We start from the raw sequence: 16432 nt of genomic DNA, 5'->3' as shown, positions 1-16432 counted from the left end.
TGGGTTAATGGGATAAATTAGGTCACAACTTTATTGGTTACAGATGTGAGCGATTTGGCTTAGGCATTGGGTGAAACCAGACTATATCCTGACTCCTGCACGTCCGCAGGAAGTCTCTTAAGGGTCAGCCATTGGTAGGGGGAGCCCTGTGATATACATCAATTAAGAGCACCCCAGGGTCCCCGGTGGGGTTGTGGCACAGCCCTAGCCCATGCCCAGGCTTCGGACAGGATCCATACCCCCAGATCCCTTTAATGGGATCCCCTTAACAAAGAGGGGCAGCCAAGGCAACAATCTCCCCTCCCATGAACAAGGCTTACCCAGTGTCTGCCTCAGCGCCATGCAATGCAGGAAACGTAGAACACAGTGACTGGTTGGGTCAGCAGGGGATGAGGCCGCCTTTGAGCTATTCCAAGTCCCAGACTGTAGAGGGTTTTCTGCACCAACTTGGACCACACCTGGTAGCAGACAGGCAGGCAGTGCAATGCCCTCAGCAGTCATTAAACGTTGCTGCATTTTTTTGTTTTATGCAGAGATTTTTTATTCTGCTAGGGGTGTTTTTTAAAGGTCCATGCAGGTTTTCTCTGAGCTCTGAATGGAAATGCCTAGGCTGTGGTACCACAAATGCCCTGGCCTGCTCCACCAGCCTCCTGCCCCTAAGTGGCTGCTGAAAAGTGGGGTGGAGCCAGTCCAGGAGAGAAGGAGATGCCCACAAGCCTCTGTTGGGTGGCCTTGACAACTAGCCGGGTGTCCACTGGGGGCTTTGCTTTCACTTCACTTCCTCCTCGCCCTTTTCCTTCATGTCTTCCTCATCCTCAGAATGGCTTGTGTCATTTTAAGTCACCACAAATCCAGATGACGAGGCAGGCGGAACCTTGGCTTCTTTTCTGGCCAGTGAGTCAGCTCCGGTGACCCATTTTCCACAAGCGGGGTGTGTGTGTGTGTGTGTGTGTGTGTGTGTGTGTGTGTGTGTGTGTGTGCTGTCAGTTGCTGCTTTTCCTCTGGAAGAAAGACATCTTAATGCAAAGCACAGCTCCATCCTCTCTGTGTCCCCCAGGGAAGTCTTTGTCCCATTTTGCCAGAATCTCCCGTTTTTGTATGGGCAATATATTCACCCAGGATTCCTCCCCAGCTGCCTTCCTAAGCACAGAGAGGTTTGTACCTTAACTGTTCCCTCAACAGCCCCCAGACCTGCCTTTCTCACACACCCCTCATGCCATGTACACACACTGTCCCCATCCCATGGGACACAGCCAGCAAAAGGACACACACACACACACACACACCCAACCAACCAGAATGTTTTATTGGAAGAGAGAGAGGCTAGTGGCTTTGAATCAGGGTTTGCCAAGGAGAGGGACAAACCATTCTCTCACCCGGGGGGGGGGTCATTGTGACTGCAAAGGCTTTCAGAAGGAGGAGGTAAATGGGGACAGTTCTCCCCCATGTCATGCCCATGGTAAGGGGGCAGGGAGCTGAAACAGAAAGCAGCACTCTGTATGGATTAATGGAGCATTCGAACTGGAGTGCCACATTTGGATGACAGTGACTGTGATGGGAAAGGACAGCGACACAGGGCAAGTGTCAGCCTGACAATGATGGGAAGGAACAAGGGAGCAAATTGGCCAGGGAGAGCCCGGCCCCGATCCTAGCACATCTGCCACATGGATTTTCCTGTGCCGCATGAGGAAGCCCTGGCATGCACCCGACTGAGACCACCCAGGAAAAGACCATCTTGTGTGGATGGGCTGCTCCTCTGCATGTGTAAGAACCTAAGAAGAGTCTGCAGGATCAGGCCCATGGCCCATCTAGTCCACATAGTGGTGGCATGATAGAAGTGTCTAAAATGATGCCTGGCCTGGAGAAAGCAGGTGGGGGAAAGCTTCTCTCCCTCTCTCCTCACACGAGAACACAGGGGCATCCAATGAAGCTGAATGCTGGAAGATTCAGGGCAGGTAAGAACAAGCCCTTTTTCACCCAGAGATGGCTACCAACCTGGACGGCTTTCAAAGAGGATCAAGCAAATTCATGGAGGAGGGAAAGGCTCTCAATGTTTACTCACAGGAGGCAGCAATTCTTCTGAATATCTGGGCTGTGCACACTTCTGTTTGGCCAATGCCTACAAAGCCTGGGTCCAAGCGATTTTGCCTTTCTCCTGCTGTTTCCCCCCAGGAAACCTGCTCTTTAGCGATAAATCAGAACAAGCAGCAATGTTTGGAAAACATATTTCTTGAAAGCTTGAAAGCTTAAGTAAGAGGTGCCAAGGTTCCCACTTGACCTCTGATCAGGATGCTCTTTTCTATATTCTTAGATGCTTGGTAACTGTGGATCATCAAGTCAATTTCCAAGGGAAAGAAAGTGGTCACGTGTTCAGTTATGGAAAACTTAATAAATATTTCATACAAAAATAAATAAATAAAATAAATACTCAATGACCTGCCTTTCAAGTAAGCGGAAATGAAGCAGCTGGTTGCCATGGTGAAATTATGATGACACTGTCACTCTGTGGTCTCACTGCTGAAGTCATAAGTCAGATTCAGGGGGGGATTTGCCCCCAAGGCCCTGCCTACCAGTTAACAGTCACCTAAAGTTTTCCAGTAAAACATGAAATGGTGCACACACTACATCTTGTTCGTGCGCTTATCAGGCATGTCCAAAGTCCATTTTGGGGGCCTAATCCAGCCCACCGGTCAGTTTAATCTGGCCCCTGTGGCAGTTTATTTATTTCCTGGCGTAAATTCCTAAAAAAAAAACCCCTCAACAAATTCAACCCTAAAAAAACCTACCCCTACTCCTACCCCTACTCCTACCCCTAATCCTACCCCTAATCCTACCCCTAATCCTAACCTTGCAGTTTTGCACAGTTCGGTTTAATCCGGCCTCTGTGGCAGTTTATTTACTGGGACTTCCAAGAGAGATCCTTGCAGCACTGCTGCACCCATGTCTACTTGGAAGTAAGTCCTACTGAATTCAGTGGGGCTTCCTCCCATGTAGGTGGGATTGTAGCCTTTGCCATTTTTGGAGAGAGCTGCCTGTGGTGCCAAGTAATTAAAAATAAGAATAAATGACTAAAACAATATCCTTGTGTCTGAATAGCAAGCTCGTGGCTGCTTAGGCTTCTGCCAATGTAGCGGTCCTCTTCTGATCTCCCTACAGTGAAAGGCACACCAGCCAGTGAGCGCTTGGTAGGCAGGGCAGAGGAGCCAGACCCTTAAGTCAGGGACACTGAGAACTTCAAATGTTTTTGTTCCTTCCTCGGAAAGGGAGAAATGGCTGCCAAATAAAAATAAATTGGAAAAAACATACTCAAGGAAACTGCAAGTACATAGTTCAGATAAGAGATGCAGAAAAATAGAAAAATGACACAGTGCTGAAATGGTTTCAAAATTTCTGTTTTTGGAGTGCATTATGTGTCTTTCTGAAACTTGCAGCATTTCTTGGAGTGCTGCATTAAAAGTATTCTCTTGGAAGTCTTCCTTTGTAACATAAGAAAGCTGCCTGGATCAGGCCAGGGGCCCAAGTTCAGCATCCCATTCTCACAGATGCCTGTGCAAAAACTGCAAGCAGAATCTGACCACAACAGCCCTCGTGATTCTCAGGAACTGATATGCAGAAATATGCTGCCTTTGAACCTGGAGGTAGTAGGTCGCCACCACTTGACACATTGCTGAGTTCACATGGCATCCACCTGGCTCCCCCCCGCCCCAAGAATCTGGGAGCCATAGTTTGGGTCATTGGGTTTGGTGCTTTTGTAACTGTATTTATAATGGGTTTTAGTCAAATACAATAAATGATTGATTGATTGATTGATTGACTGATGAAAAAGTGTTTTTTTCCTGAGAGGCTAACTTTCTCTCTGCATGTCATTCCTTCAACAGCTTCCTGTGCAAAGATAAGGCTTGCTTTCATTGCTCTGTTCATTTGTGTGTTGGACTAGTGTTGTGTGGAGGGAAATGTAACCACTGGGCTGAAAACTGACCCCCTCCCGCCCCCTTGGGTTTCCGGTGTGGCCTTCACAGATATTGGCACAACTTGTGTGTGTGTTTGTGTGTGTGTGTGTGTGTGTGTTGGCTGCTGAGCTGGGCTCACCATTGTGAGGGCTGAGGGGGTGATTGTAATGCCTCCCCAGCTGCTGCCATTGTCTGTGGGTTGATTGTGATGTGACAAAAATATTTGGCTGCTGAGCGGGTATAAATGTGGGCCAAGGCGCAAGCCTCAGCAGTTGCCCTCCCCAGAGAGAAATGGGCAGCTCGGTGGCACTCAGACCAGGCGGCCTCCTGTCCCGTGGCAGTGAGCCGGCAAGCAGAAGGAGGCAATCGCCCGGTGCTGGGATGCTGTGGAGCAAGGAGAAGGCAAGTACAAAGATTACTTGCTGGTGGGATCGCTACTTGAAGGTGACTGACACTCAGCTTTGAAGCTGGTTGATGTCTGGCAATGGACCTGATGAGGTTGCAGCTGGTGGATGGTTGTCGGAAGAATTTGCATTCAGGCTAGTGGATGTTGTGAGGCTACGCTGGCTGAGATGGGTGCAAACTGGTTTGGAAGCCTTGTTTGTTAACAGGCAGCCAAACAGAGGAGGAATCTGGGGGGACGCTGTCGGGTGTTGGCCATCCCACTCACCTGTTTGCCTTTGCCTTACAGGGATGTCTGGAGCCGGTGAGGTTTCCCCCAAGTCCAGTCTTAAAAGTCATCAAGAAAACCGCAGGACATCCCTATTTACATTGGAGAAGTGAACTTGAAATACTGGCAGTGAGGAATGGGCAAGGCCTTGGCCATACTTGAGAGAAGGAGCTTTGAAGGGAGACTGCAGGCAGACATCTGCTGCACTGCAAGTGATGGGGCAGTGGGGAGAGAGAAGAAAATGAGGGAGGGAACATTAGGCCACATTAGGTGCACCACTGGAACTGCTATGAAGTCACTTTAAACAGGCATGGCTTCCCCTCAGGGATTCTGGGAACTGTAGTTGGTTAAGGGGACGGAGACTTGTTACGGTGCTTAAGTACAGTGGTGCCTCGCAAGACGAAATTAATTCGTTCCACAAGTTTTTTCTTCTTGCGAATTTTTTGTCTTGCGAAGCACGGTTTCCCATAGGAATGCATTGAAAATCAATCAATGCGTTCCTATGGAGATCGTCCGGGGACAGAGGGGAAGCGCCGCGCGCCTTCCCCTCTGTCCCCGGACCTGTTTAAAGCAAGGGGCAGAGGGGAGAAGATCGCTTCTCCCTGTTGCCGCCCCTTGGTTCAAAAGGGGTCCGGGGACAGAGGGGAAGGCGCGCTGCGCTTCCCCGCTATCCCCGGAGCTTGCGGGGCAAGCTTTGTTTTGCGAAGCAAGCCCATAGGGAAATGCGTCTTGCGAAGCGGCTAAGAAAACGAAAAACTCCTTTGTCTAGCGAGTTTTTCGTCTTCCGAGGTGTTCGTCTTGCGGGGTACCACTGTATTAGGATTAGGATTAGGGGTAGGGGTAGGGTTCCCTTCTTGCCAGGGAACTCTGGGAATTGTAGCTCTAGTTAAGGGTTAAGGGTTAGAGTTAGGGTTAGCGTCAGGGGCAGGGATAGGGTTGGGGTTCCCTTGGCAGGGAACTCTGGGAATTGTAGCTGTAGATAGGGGGCAGGGTTAGGGTTCCCTTCTTGCCAGGGAACTCTGGGAATTGTAGCTGTAGATAGGGGGCAGGGTTAGGGTTCCCTTCTTGCCAGGGAACTCTGGGAATTGTAGCTCTAGTTAAGGCTTAAGGGTTAGCGTTAGGGTTAGCGTCAGGGGTAGGGGTGGGGGTAGGGTTCCCTTCTTGGCAGGGAACAGGGGGTCCCCTAACAACTCTTGGCACCCTTTTCCAACTATAGCTCCCAGAGTCTTTGGGGGTGTTTAAGCCATGAGTGTTTAAAGTGGCTTCATAGCACGTTAAATGGTGTGGATGTGGCCGTGGCCTCCCTCACCCCATTGCCTCTTATTCATGAAGAATCGAAAGGATTTCCCAATTCAAATCTCTCGGAAACAAGAAACAGAAAGAAGTCACTCAGCCCAGGCGGCCTCCTGTCCCGTGGCGGCGAGCCGGCAAGCGGAAGGAGGCAATCGCCCGGTGCTGGGATGCTGTGGAGCAAGGAGAAGGCAAGTACAAAGATTACTTGCTGGTGGGATCGCTACTTGAAGGTGACTGACACTCAGCTCTGAAGCTGGTTGATGTCTGGCAATGGACCTGATGAGGTTGCAGCTGGTGGATGGTTGTCGGAAGAATTTGCATTCAGGTTAGTGGATGTTGTGAGGCTACGCTGGCTGAGATGGGTGCAAACTGGTTTGGAAGCCTTGTTTGTTAACAGGCAGCCAAACAGAGGAGGAATCTGGGGGGACGCTGTCGGGTATTGGCCATCCCACTCACCTGTTTGCCTTTGCCTTACAGGGATGTCTGGAGCCGATGAGGTTTCCCACAAGTCCAGTCTTAAAAGTCATCAAGAAAACTGCAGGACATCCCTATTTACATCGGAGAAGTGAACGTGAAATACTGGCAGTGAGGAATGGGCAAGGCCTTGGCCATACTTGAGAGAAGGAGCTTTGAAGGGAGACTGCAGGCAGACATCTGCTGCACTGCAAGTGATGGGGCAGTGGGGAGAGAGAAGAAAATGAGGGAGGGAACATTAGGCCACATTAGGTGCACCACTGGAACTGCTATGAAGTCACTTTAAACAGGCATGGCTTCCCCTCAGGGATTCTGGGAACTGTAGTTGGTTAAGGGGACGGAGACTTGTTACGGTGCTTAAGTACAGTGGTGCCTCGCAAGACGAAATTAATTCGTTCCACAAGTTTTTTCTTCTTGCGAGTTTTTCGTCTTGCGAAGCACGGTTTCCCATAGGAATGCATTGAAAATCAATCAATGCGTTCCTATGGAGACCGTCCGGGGACAGAGGGGAAGGCGCGCGCCTTCCCCTCTCTCCCCGGACCCCTTTTGAACCAAGGGGCGGCAACAGGGAGAAGCGATCTTCTCCCCGTTGCTGCCCCTTGCTTCAAAAGAGGGGACAGAGGGGAAGATCGCTTCTCCCTGTTGCCACCCCTTGGTTCAAAAGGGGTCCGGGGACAGAGGGGAAGGCGTGCTGCGCTTCCCCGCTATCCCCGGAGCTTGTGGGGCAAGCTTCGTTTTGCAAAGCAAGCCCATATGGAAATGCGTCTTGCAAAGCGGCTAAGAAAATGAAAAACTCCTTCGTCTAGCGAGTTTTTCGTCTTCCGAGGTGTTCGTCTTGCGGGGTACCACTGTATTAGGATTAGGATTAGGGGTAGGATTAGGGGTAGGGTTCCCTTCTTGCCAGGGAACTCTGGGAATTGTAGCTCTAGTTAAGGGTTAAGGGTTAGAGTTAGGTTTAGTGTCAGGGGCAGGGATAGGGTTGGGGTTCCCTTGGCAGGGAACTCTGGGAATTGTAGCTGTAGATAGGAGGAAGGGTTGGGGTTAGGGTTCCCTTTTTGCCAGGGAACTCTGGGAACTGTAGCTGTAGATAGGGGGCAGGGTTAGGGTTCCCTTCTTGCCAGGGAACTCTGGGAATTGTAGCTCTAGTTAAGGCTTAAGGGTTAGCGTTAGGGTTAGAGTTAGGGTTAGCGTCAGGGGTAGGGGGGGTAGAGGTAGAGGTAGGGTTCCCTTCTTGGCAGGGAACAGGGGGTCCCCTAACAACTCTTGGCACCCTTTTCCAACTATAGCTCCCAGAGTCTTTGGGGGTGTTTAAGCCATGAGTGTTTAAAGCGGCTTCATAGTGCGTTAAATGGTGTGGATGTGGCCGTGGCCTCCCTCACCCCATTGCCTCTTATTCATGAAGAATCGAAAGGATTTCCCAATTCAAATCTCTCGGAAACAGGAAACAGAAAGAAGAAAGACTTTGTATCTCAAGCCATTTTGGAAGGTCTTAACTTGAAATGCCAATAAAGGTATTTTTATTGTATTGTGTTGTATAGTGTTGTGATTAACATGGGAAGTAGGGTGGTAAAATACGTTTGTCTTTCTGCATGCGTTTATAGTAGGCATTTTGCACTCACCTGAACCCTTGCAGGGAAAGGGACTGGGCACAATGGGAAAGGGTGGGGCAACCGGGCTGCTTAAAGCACACCCCTTTTCCAACGGAAGCAGCATGGGGGGTGGGCGCCCTCCGAGAGAGAACAACAGAACAGAACACAGAACAAAGGAGACGGAAGTGGCGCACCGTTCCTTCTGTTCCCTCTCTTCCAAAGAATGGAATGTCAACACACAGAGCATGTGATCCAGTAGTCACACACACTCGGCAGCACGGGAGAGAATGAAACTCCGCACATCCAGCACCCGCTTCTCTGCTTCTCTTGAACTCTTTGACTGTAACCCTGTACAATCTTTTTTCAAAGAGGGCCAGATTTGATGAAGTGAAGGGCCGTGAGGGCCGCCGAAACAGCCAACCCAAGTTGTTAACCTTTTTTTAGGGGGTTGAATTTGTTGAGGGTTTGTTTTTTTAGGAATTTACGCCAGGAAATAAATAAACTGCCACAGGGGCCGGATTAAACTGACCGGTGGGCTGGATTAGGCCCCCAAAATGGACTTTGGACATGCCTGATAAGCGCCCGAACAAGATGTAGCGTGTGCACCATTTCATGTTTTACTGGAAAACTTTAGGTGACTGTTAACTGGTAGGCAGGGCCTTGGGGGCAAATCCCCCCTTGAATCTGACTTATGACTTCAGCAGTGAGACCACAGAGTGACAGTGTCATCATAATTTCACCATGGCAACCAGCTGCTTCATTTCCACTTACTTGAAAGGCAGGTCATTGAGTATTTATTTTATTTATTTATTTTTGTATGAAAATACAAAAAATACAAATTCTGCACAGGAAACCTCCACTTGTTTTTATATTGAGCGCATGCCATCCTGTGATGTGACAGATCCAACGGCTGCCTGAACCCTTCTCTCCTGTACTGTAAGTCCTACAGATACAACCGGCCCTTTGAGGGTGACCAAATTGCTGATGCGGCCCCCGATGAATTTGAGTTAGACACCCCTGCCTTAGATAATAAACACACAGACACAAATATTTTGGGTTAATGGGATAAATTAGGTCACAACTTTATTGGTTACAGATGTGAGCGATTTGGCTTAGGCATTGGGTGAAACCAGACTATATCCTGACTCTCCTGCACGTCTGCAGGAAGTCTCTTAAGGGTCAGCCATTGGTAGGGGGAGCCCTGTGATATACATCAATTAAGAGCACCCCAGGGTCCCCGGTGGGGTTGTGGCACAGCCCTAGCCCATGCCCAGGCTTCGGACAGGATCCATACCCCCAGATCCCTTTAATGGGATCCCCTTAACAAAGAGGGGCAGCCAAGGCAACATGAACAAGGCTTACCCAGTGTCTGCCTCAGCGCCATGCAATGCAGGAAACGTAGAACACAGTGACTGGTTGGGTCAGCAGGGGATGAGGCCGCCTTTGAGCTATTCCAAGTCCCAGACTGTAGAGGGTTTTCTGCACCAACTTGGACCACACCTGGTAGCAGACAGGCAGGCAGTGCAATGCCCTCAGCAGTCATTAAACGTTGCTGCATTTTTTTGTTTTATGCAGAGATTTTTTATTCTGCTAGGGGTGTTTTTTAAAGGTCCATGCAGGTTTTCTCTGAGCTCTGAATGGAAATGCCTAGGCTGTGGTACCACAAATGCCCTGGCCTGCTCCACCAGCCTCCTGCCCCTAAGTGGCTGCTGAAAAGTGGGGTGGAGCCAGTCCAGGAGAGAAGGAGATGCCCACAAGCCTCTGTTGGGTGGCCTTGACAACTAGCCGGGTGTCCACTGGGGGCTTTGCTTTCACTTCACTTCCTCCTCGCCCTTTTCCTTCATGTCTTCCTCATCCTCAGAATGGCTTGTGTCATTTTAAGTCACCACAAATCCAGATGACGAGGCAGGCGGAACCTTGGCTTCTTTTCTGGCCAGTGAGTCAGCTCTGGTGACCCATTTTCCACAAGCGGGGTGTGTGTGTGTGTGTGTGTGTGTGTGTGTGTGTGTGTGTGTGTGCTGTCAGTTGCTGCTTTTCCTCTGGAAGAAAGACATCTTAATGCAAAGCACAGCTCCATCCTCTCTGTGTCCCCCAGGGAAGTCTTTGTCCCATTTTGCCAGAATCTCCCGTTTTTGTATGGGCAATATATTCACCCAGGATTCCTCCCCAGCTGCCTTCCTAAGCACAGAGAGGTTTGTACCTTAACTGTTCCCTCAACAGCCCCCAGACCTGCCTTTCTCACACACCCCCTCATGCCATGTACACACACTGTCCCCATCCCATGGGACACAGCCAGCAAAAGGACACACACACACACACACACACCCAACCAACCAGAATGTTTTATTGGAAGAGAGAGAGGCTAGTGGCTTTGAATCAGGGTTTGCCAAGGAGAGGGACAAACCATTCTCTCACCCGGGGGGGGGGGGTCATTGTGACTGCAAAGGCTTTCAGAAGGAGGAGGTAAATGGGGACAGTTCTCCCCCATGTCATGCCCATGGTAAGGGGGCAGGGAGCTGAAACAGAAAGCAGCACTCTGTATGGATTAATGGAGCATTCGAACTGGAGTGCCACATTTGGATGACAGTGACTGTGATGGGAAAGGACAGCGACACAGGGCAAGTGTCAGCCTGACAATGATGGGAAGGAACAAGGGAGCAAATTGGCCAGGGAGAGCCCGGCCCCGATCCTAGCACATCTGCCACATGGATTTTCCTGTGCCGCATGAGGAAGCCCTGGCATGCGCCCGGCTGAGACCACCCAGGAAAAGACCATCTTGTGTGGATGGGCTGCTCCTCTGCATGTGTAAGAACCTAAGAAGAGTCTGCAGGATCAGGCCCATGGTCCCTCTAGTCCACATAGTGGTGGCATGATAGAAGTGTCTAAAATGATGCCTGGCCTGGAGAAAGCAGGTGGGGGAAAGCTTCTCTCCCTCTCTCCTCACACGAGAACACAGGGGCATCCAATGAAGCTGAATGCTGGAAGATTCAGGGCAGGTAAGAACAAGCCCTTCTTCACCCAGAGATGGCTACCAACCTGGATGGCTTTCAAAGAGGATCAAGCATATTCATGGAGGAGGGAAAGGCTCTCAATGTTTACTCACAGGAGGCAGCAATTCTTCTGAATATCAGGGCTGTGCACACTTCTGTTTGGCCAATGCCTACAAAGCCTGGGTCCAAGCGATTTTGCCTTTCTCCTGCTGTTTCCCCCCAGGAAACCTGCTCTTTAGCGATAAATCAGAACAAGCAGCAATGTTTGGAAAACCCAGTTGCCACTTGTTCCAATTCAGTGCTCAAGATTGGGTTTCCCTGGGGACAAACATGTGGGAATGTTCAGGGAGGCAGGAGAGGATATATTGTTTATTAATATCCTTCCTAACTTGTGCTAGCAAGTTCCTTTAGTTAGCAGAGTTTTACATTCCCCTTTTAAATGCACACCAGGTAGCTGGTTGCAGGCTTGTGTAAGCCTCTCAATATTAGTGACCTGGTAAGTTCCCTTATAACCCTCTTAAAAGAATAAACACGCCACAATCTTGTGTAAGGTATATAAAAGAAGTTTACTCACATTCTGTTCACAGTTGGATTCCAGAAGGCAGACTTAATTACAAAGTATATACATGAGGATCTACCCCATATGGGGGTGGGGTTAATCCCAGTGACTGCAGGCTGGCACTCACTGCAGTTCACACAATGAAAGGAAGATGGAAAAGATGGAGGAGAGCTGTGTGCCTTGTGCTTTTGTTACCTGCACAGGTAAGGCCACACCCACCTCTAGTCCCATGCAAGAGGAAGTATGTCCCAGCCCAGGAGGAAACAGGAAGTTCCGACTGGCTGGACCAAACATCCCCTTGCATGTACACTCTAGGAAAACAAGGAATGTTGTACTTTACTGCTACCTATGTACCACACCCCACAAAACAGGGGGTGTGGATAGGCCCCCAGTTGCTGGAAACTCAAATCCTGCTTGTGGATTTCCCAACAGAGGCATCTGGTTGGCCTCAAGAGAACTTCCCTGTGAAAACTCTCCTCTGCTCCTGCTCTGCACCCTCTTCCCATGGGGGCAGGGGGGGCCCTGAAAAGGGTTGGGTGCAGCTTTTGGTGCCATTTACCTCTTTCCACCACGGCAAGTTAAGTGCATTTGCAGCCCCAACCTGCCCTGTGTGTTTTCCAGCAAAGGAGAATGAAAATTCCCCGTCATCGTCACATTAAGCAAACAAAATTGAATCTGCATTCAAATATGAATTGCTTTGCAATTGCCTTCAGCTCTTGGGACACGAGATCACGTTTGCCTAACAGGAGAGCTTTAAATGAGTTTTATTGACTTATTTGAGGGCCTGAAAAGCACTGGGGCTCTTCCCCCTTCCCACTCCTTGATGACACGCTAGAATTTCATTCATTTTTCATTTTCCCTTATTAAATTTATATACTGCCCTTCATCAAAAGACCACAGGGAGGTTTACAACACAGAACACAAATTTCAGCATCAATACATAAATATTGATGCACAAGTATCTAGAACCACAGGGCAAGAGCTGAAGCTCAGCAGTCTGGCACCCGTTCTGCATGCAGAAGGCTCCAGGATCCGTCCCCAATGGCATCTCCAGGCAAAGCCAGGAGGGCCCCTCCCCAGAGAGGCTGCCAGTTAGTGCAGCCAGAGCTGAACTGGACAGACCAATAGCCTGGGTTGGTCTAATACAATTTTCTCTGCTCCTGGGGGTCTGCCCATTGGAGACCACGTGGAGGGAGCCACGTGAGGCGTTTACCATGGGGCCCTTGGCCAGGATGGAGAGGCTCCACGTTGGCCATATGGAGGCATCTTTTCACAGCTGCCTTGCCCACCCTCCTCCAGACCTGGGCACCTTGAACTTGGCCCTGAGCAGGAGCAGGAGCAGTGTGGACCCACCACTGACCCCGAGAGGCCACATTAAAGGGGTCAGCCTTTCATCAATCTCTCTGGCGCTGCCTTGGAGTGCTGCCATGTCTTTCCAGGAGCAGCCAGGAGAGAGAGAGAGAGAGAGAGAGAGAGAGAGAGAGAGAGAGAGAGAGAGAGACTCCTGCTGCCACTTCTGGTGCCAGTAGAAAAAAAGCCTAGAGATGGTTTCCGCTCAACTCCAGAGAACCCTCTTGAAATTGCAATTACCTTTTGGCCTACTTATGGCTTGCCGCAAACATTAATGTCGCTCTCTCTAGATAAAAGCACAATAATTGTGGCTGCCATGTATCTTTAATTAGGAAGGGTATTAATCTCCATAATTACAGTGTCTGCTGAGCTGCTCTGTGATTTTCCCGCAAAACCTGTCACTGAGTTTCTGGATCTTGCAAGGCCCTCTGTGGGAAAGAGGAAGATTCCTTTCCTGAAACTGCCGAGTGTGCCTCTCCAAAGACAGGGGGGCTCTGACTAATTCCATTCACAAGGAAGCCTTGCTACCCTGATGTTTGCAAAGTGGGTCAGCACAACTCATGTAGCTGGAAGCGACGGGCGGGGCAGGAATTGCAAAAGGCTCACACAGCAACCCAATAGATTTCACCAAGTTGGATTCAAATTGACCCCACCATGAACAGCAACAATGACTTTCCCAGCACCATTCTGGATATGTCCATGGTGCTCTGCAGAAGATTTGGCCAAATGCCATTACAAAGGCTTGTGGGGAACAAGGATTCGCAAGCCAAAGATTGTATATAAGAGGTGGTTTTTAAGGAAGGATTGGGGGGGGGGTCATTTTGTACCTGCAATGTTCCTGCATTGCGGGGCTTAGAGTAGATGGCTCTGTGTTCAGGGAGGAGATACCATGAGCAGTTGGTAACAAGGGAGTAAAGTCACCACATCTTCTGGAATGAGATTCTACAAAGGCTACACAAACTCAGGTTGCCTGACCAGAGATTCCTACGTTTCACCTCATTTCCATGTTGCTCACAATCGCCAGGAAAAAGCATCTTCCACATCAATGAATCAGCAGCTCCCCCTAGTGGTCAGGGCACAGAACAGAGGGCCCAGGACTTCCGGTCGGCGCCAGCGTTTGATGGCGGTCCTAGCCTCAAGCTCCGAGGCAGGACTGCTCCGTAAGTTCGGGTCTTACCCGCTACGGCAAGCGGGGGACCCCTAAAATCACAGGCGCTGAAGCCTGTGAGCAAGGAGATTCGGTGGGCACCTTTGCGCCCCCCCGGCATCGTGAAAGAGCCTTTTTAAAGGCTCCGGAGCGGCATCGGGGTGAGCGCGGTGCTGAGGATCGCTACCCAGCTTACGGAGTGAAGCCGCGTCGCCATTAACGGAGAGCGCCGATTCCTTTCTGAAATCAACGATTGGCAACAACAATACCCGTGAGTAAGACTGCAAAAGTAAGACGGGACTTAAAAAATTTAGAAGATTTGGCTGAAAACGGGAAGGCAAAATTAAGGAAGTCAGCCTCCCGGAACTGCATGATTAATGGAGCAATGAAAAGACTAAGCTGTGTTTAAATGGACCTTCCTTTTAACTCTTATTAAACCAGACATCGAAAGGATCTCCCCCCTGTTGTGCAGGAGAAGGGGGGGAGGAAACAGAATTAATTTAACCTGCAAAAGAAAGGGATAAGGAATAAAAAACCTCTGCTGCTGATACTTCTGGCCAGGCTGCCGGAGCAGCGATCGCCTGAAAAAAGGAACTGTCAAGTGAGCTGTCAAAGGACAGCGGCTACAAAATAAGACTTATTTTGAAACATACTCGGGACTTTGGTGGATTACAATTTTAACAGTAAAGTGCTACAAACTAAAGACTTTTAATGGGACTTTTGCCTTTGGACTTTCTGTTTCTTTGTTCTGGGTGTCTTTGGACGGTTACAATTTCCTCCTCTAGAGGGCTTTAGTTACATTACGGAGTATCCAGTGGGATTTTCCACTTGCAACTTTCCTGTGTGAATGACCTTGAGTTATGAGCAACCCGCCAGAAGAGATTTCAACAAGAAGTAAAACAAAGCAGGCTCAAAAACAAGCTCAAAAAAGAGGCTCCTTATCAGGAGCAGCAGCTGCACAAGAAAAAATAACAGCAGCATCAATGGAGTCAATGACACAGGCCCTGCTTAAAATAAATCAGTCACTAGAAGTACTTACCAAGCAATCTGCAGAACTCACTAAACAGTCTACAGAGAACTCAAAGAAATTGACGGAGTTGACAACAAGACTAGACCTGAATACAACAACAATTTCATCTAATACAGATTCTATAAACCGTTTGGTTCAAGAATCTACGGAAACAAGGAGAATAGCTGAGAGTGCTAGGTCCACTGCTGAAGAAACCAAAGGAAAGTTTGCGCCTATTGTAAAAAAAGTACATGAACATGATTCAGCATTAGCCCTACTAGAACTGGAAAGGAAAAGTAAGAATCTGAAATTAAGACTGGTTCCAGAAGAGGAAGAGGACAAGCTCGGGGAATTCCTTACAGACAAATTTCAAGACTTCTGGAATGATGAGCTAGATGGAGAGGAAGATGAATTTATGATAACCTCAGCCTTTCGGATTGGCAGGAAGCAAGGGAAGAAGCCAAGAGATTGTTTAATTACCTTAGGATCAAAGGAACAAAGAGACAAAATATTGAACCTACATTTCCAGAAGGCCTTGGTCATTAAAAATTCTCAGATTCAAATCTTCAAGGATATTCCTAAATACTTTTTGGAGGTTAGATCTCAATTTAAAGAACTAGTTGATCTACTTAAGAAGAATAATATCCCATTCAGGTGGGAATTTCCACAAGGGCTGTCCTTTAGCTACAAAGGGAAGAAAATTAAAATAAAAACAAACCAGGATAAAGAGTTCTTTCTGGAAAGAAATCAAGAGGATCTTCAGAAAGGAACCGTCAGCGAGGAGGAAGTACCGGACATCTCAAATCTATCATTTGGACTGAACCGAGCACCGACCGAGGAGGAACAACAACTTGGTGCAGTCGGTGGAAGGTCTACCCAGTAACCAAAATGTCTCTGCAACTCTTCAGTTGGAACTGCAATGGTTTGAACCACCCTCGAAAAAGGGGCCAAGTATTTCATTTACTAAAGAAGGAACATCTAGACGTAATCTGTTTACAAGAAACTCACATTGCCAGGATACATAGAAAACTTTTAACAAACAAGAGACTAGGACAAGAATTTATATCATCAGATAGAGTCAAGAAAAGAGGAGTTGTGATTTATGTCAAGGAAAAATTTGAACCAAAATTGATCTTTAAGGATGACCAAGGAAGATACCTGGCAGTGGAAATCCAAATTTATGGAGAAAAAATATTGATTGTTGGAGTTTATGCACCAAATGAGGGGAAGGCTGAATTCTTCAAGAAGTTGCACGAGACTTTAATGGACTTTTTGGACTTTAAAATTATAATGATGGGTGACATGAATGGAGTCGTCTCTACAAACATGGACAAGGCCCAAAGACAAACAATATCTAATGACGGAAGACTACCAAAGACTTTTTTTGACCTGACTGACACT

The 16432-nt window shown here is 48.6% G+C and overlaps 2 long non-coding RNA genes across 3 annotated transcripts in view; one reads left to right on the top strand and one right to left on the bottom strand.

Moving 5' to 3' along the window:
- The window catches only part of LOC309350064, a 961019-nt gene that overhangs the window by 880210 nt on the left and 64377 nt on the right, over nucleotides 1-16432 (bottom strand). The window lies entirely within an intron of this gene.
- LOC309337350 lies at nucleotides 5440-7912 on the top strand. 2 transcript variants are annotated; one of them, XR_014154185.1, is made up of 2 exons: nucleotides 5440-5537; nucleotides 7475-7912. It is a non-coding gene; the product is annotated as an uncharacterized lncRNA (long non-coding RNA). The 2 variants fall into 2 exon arrangements; XR_014154186.1 differs by lacking the exon at nucleotides 5440-5537 and adding an exon at nucleotides 7289-7322.

This window comes from Podarcis erhardii (assembly GCF_964252035.2).
Source record: "Podarcis erhardii genome assembly, chromosome: 1".
Classification (NCBI taxonomy): domain Eukaryota; kingdom Metazoa; phylum Chordata; class Lepidosauria; order Squamata; family Lacertidae; genus Podarcis; species Podarcis erhardii.
Note: the sequence above shows the minus strand (reverse complement) of the source record. Positions and strands in the feature narration are given on the sequence as shown.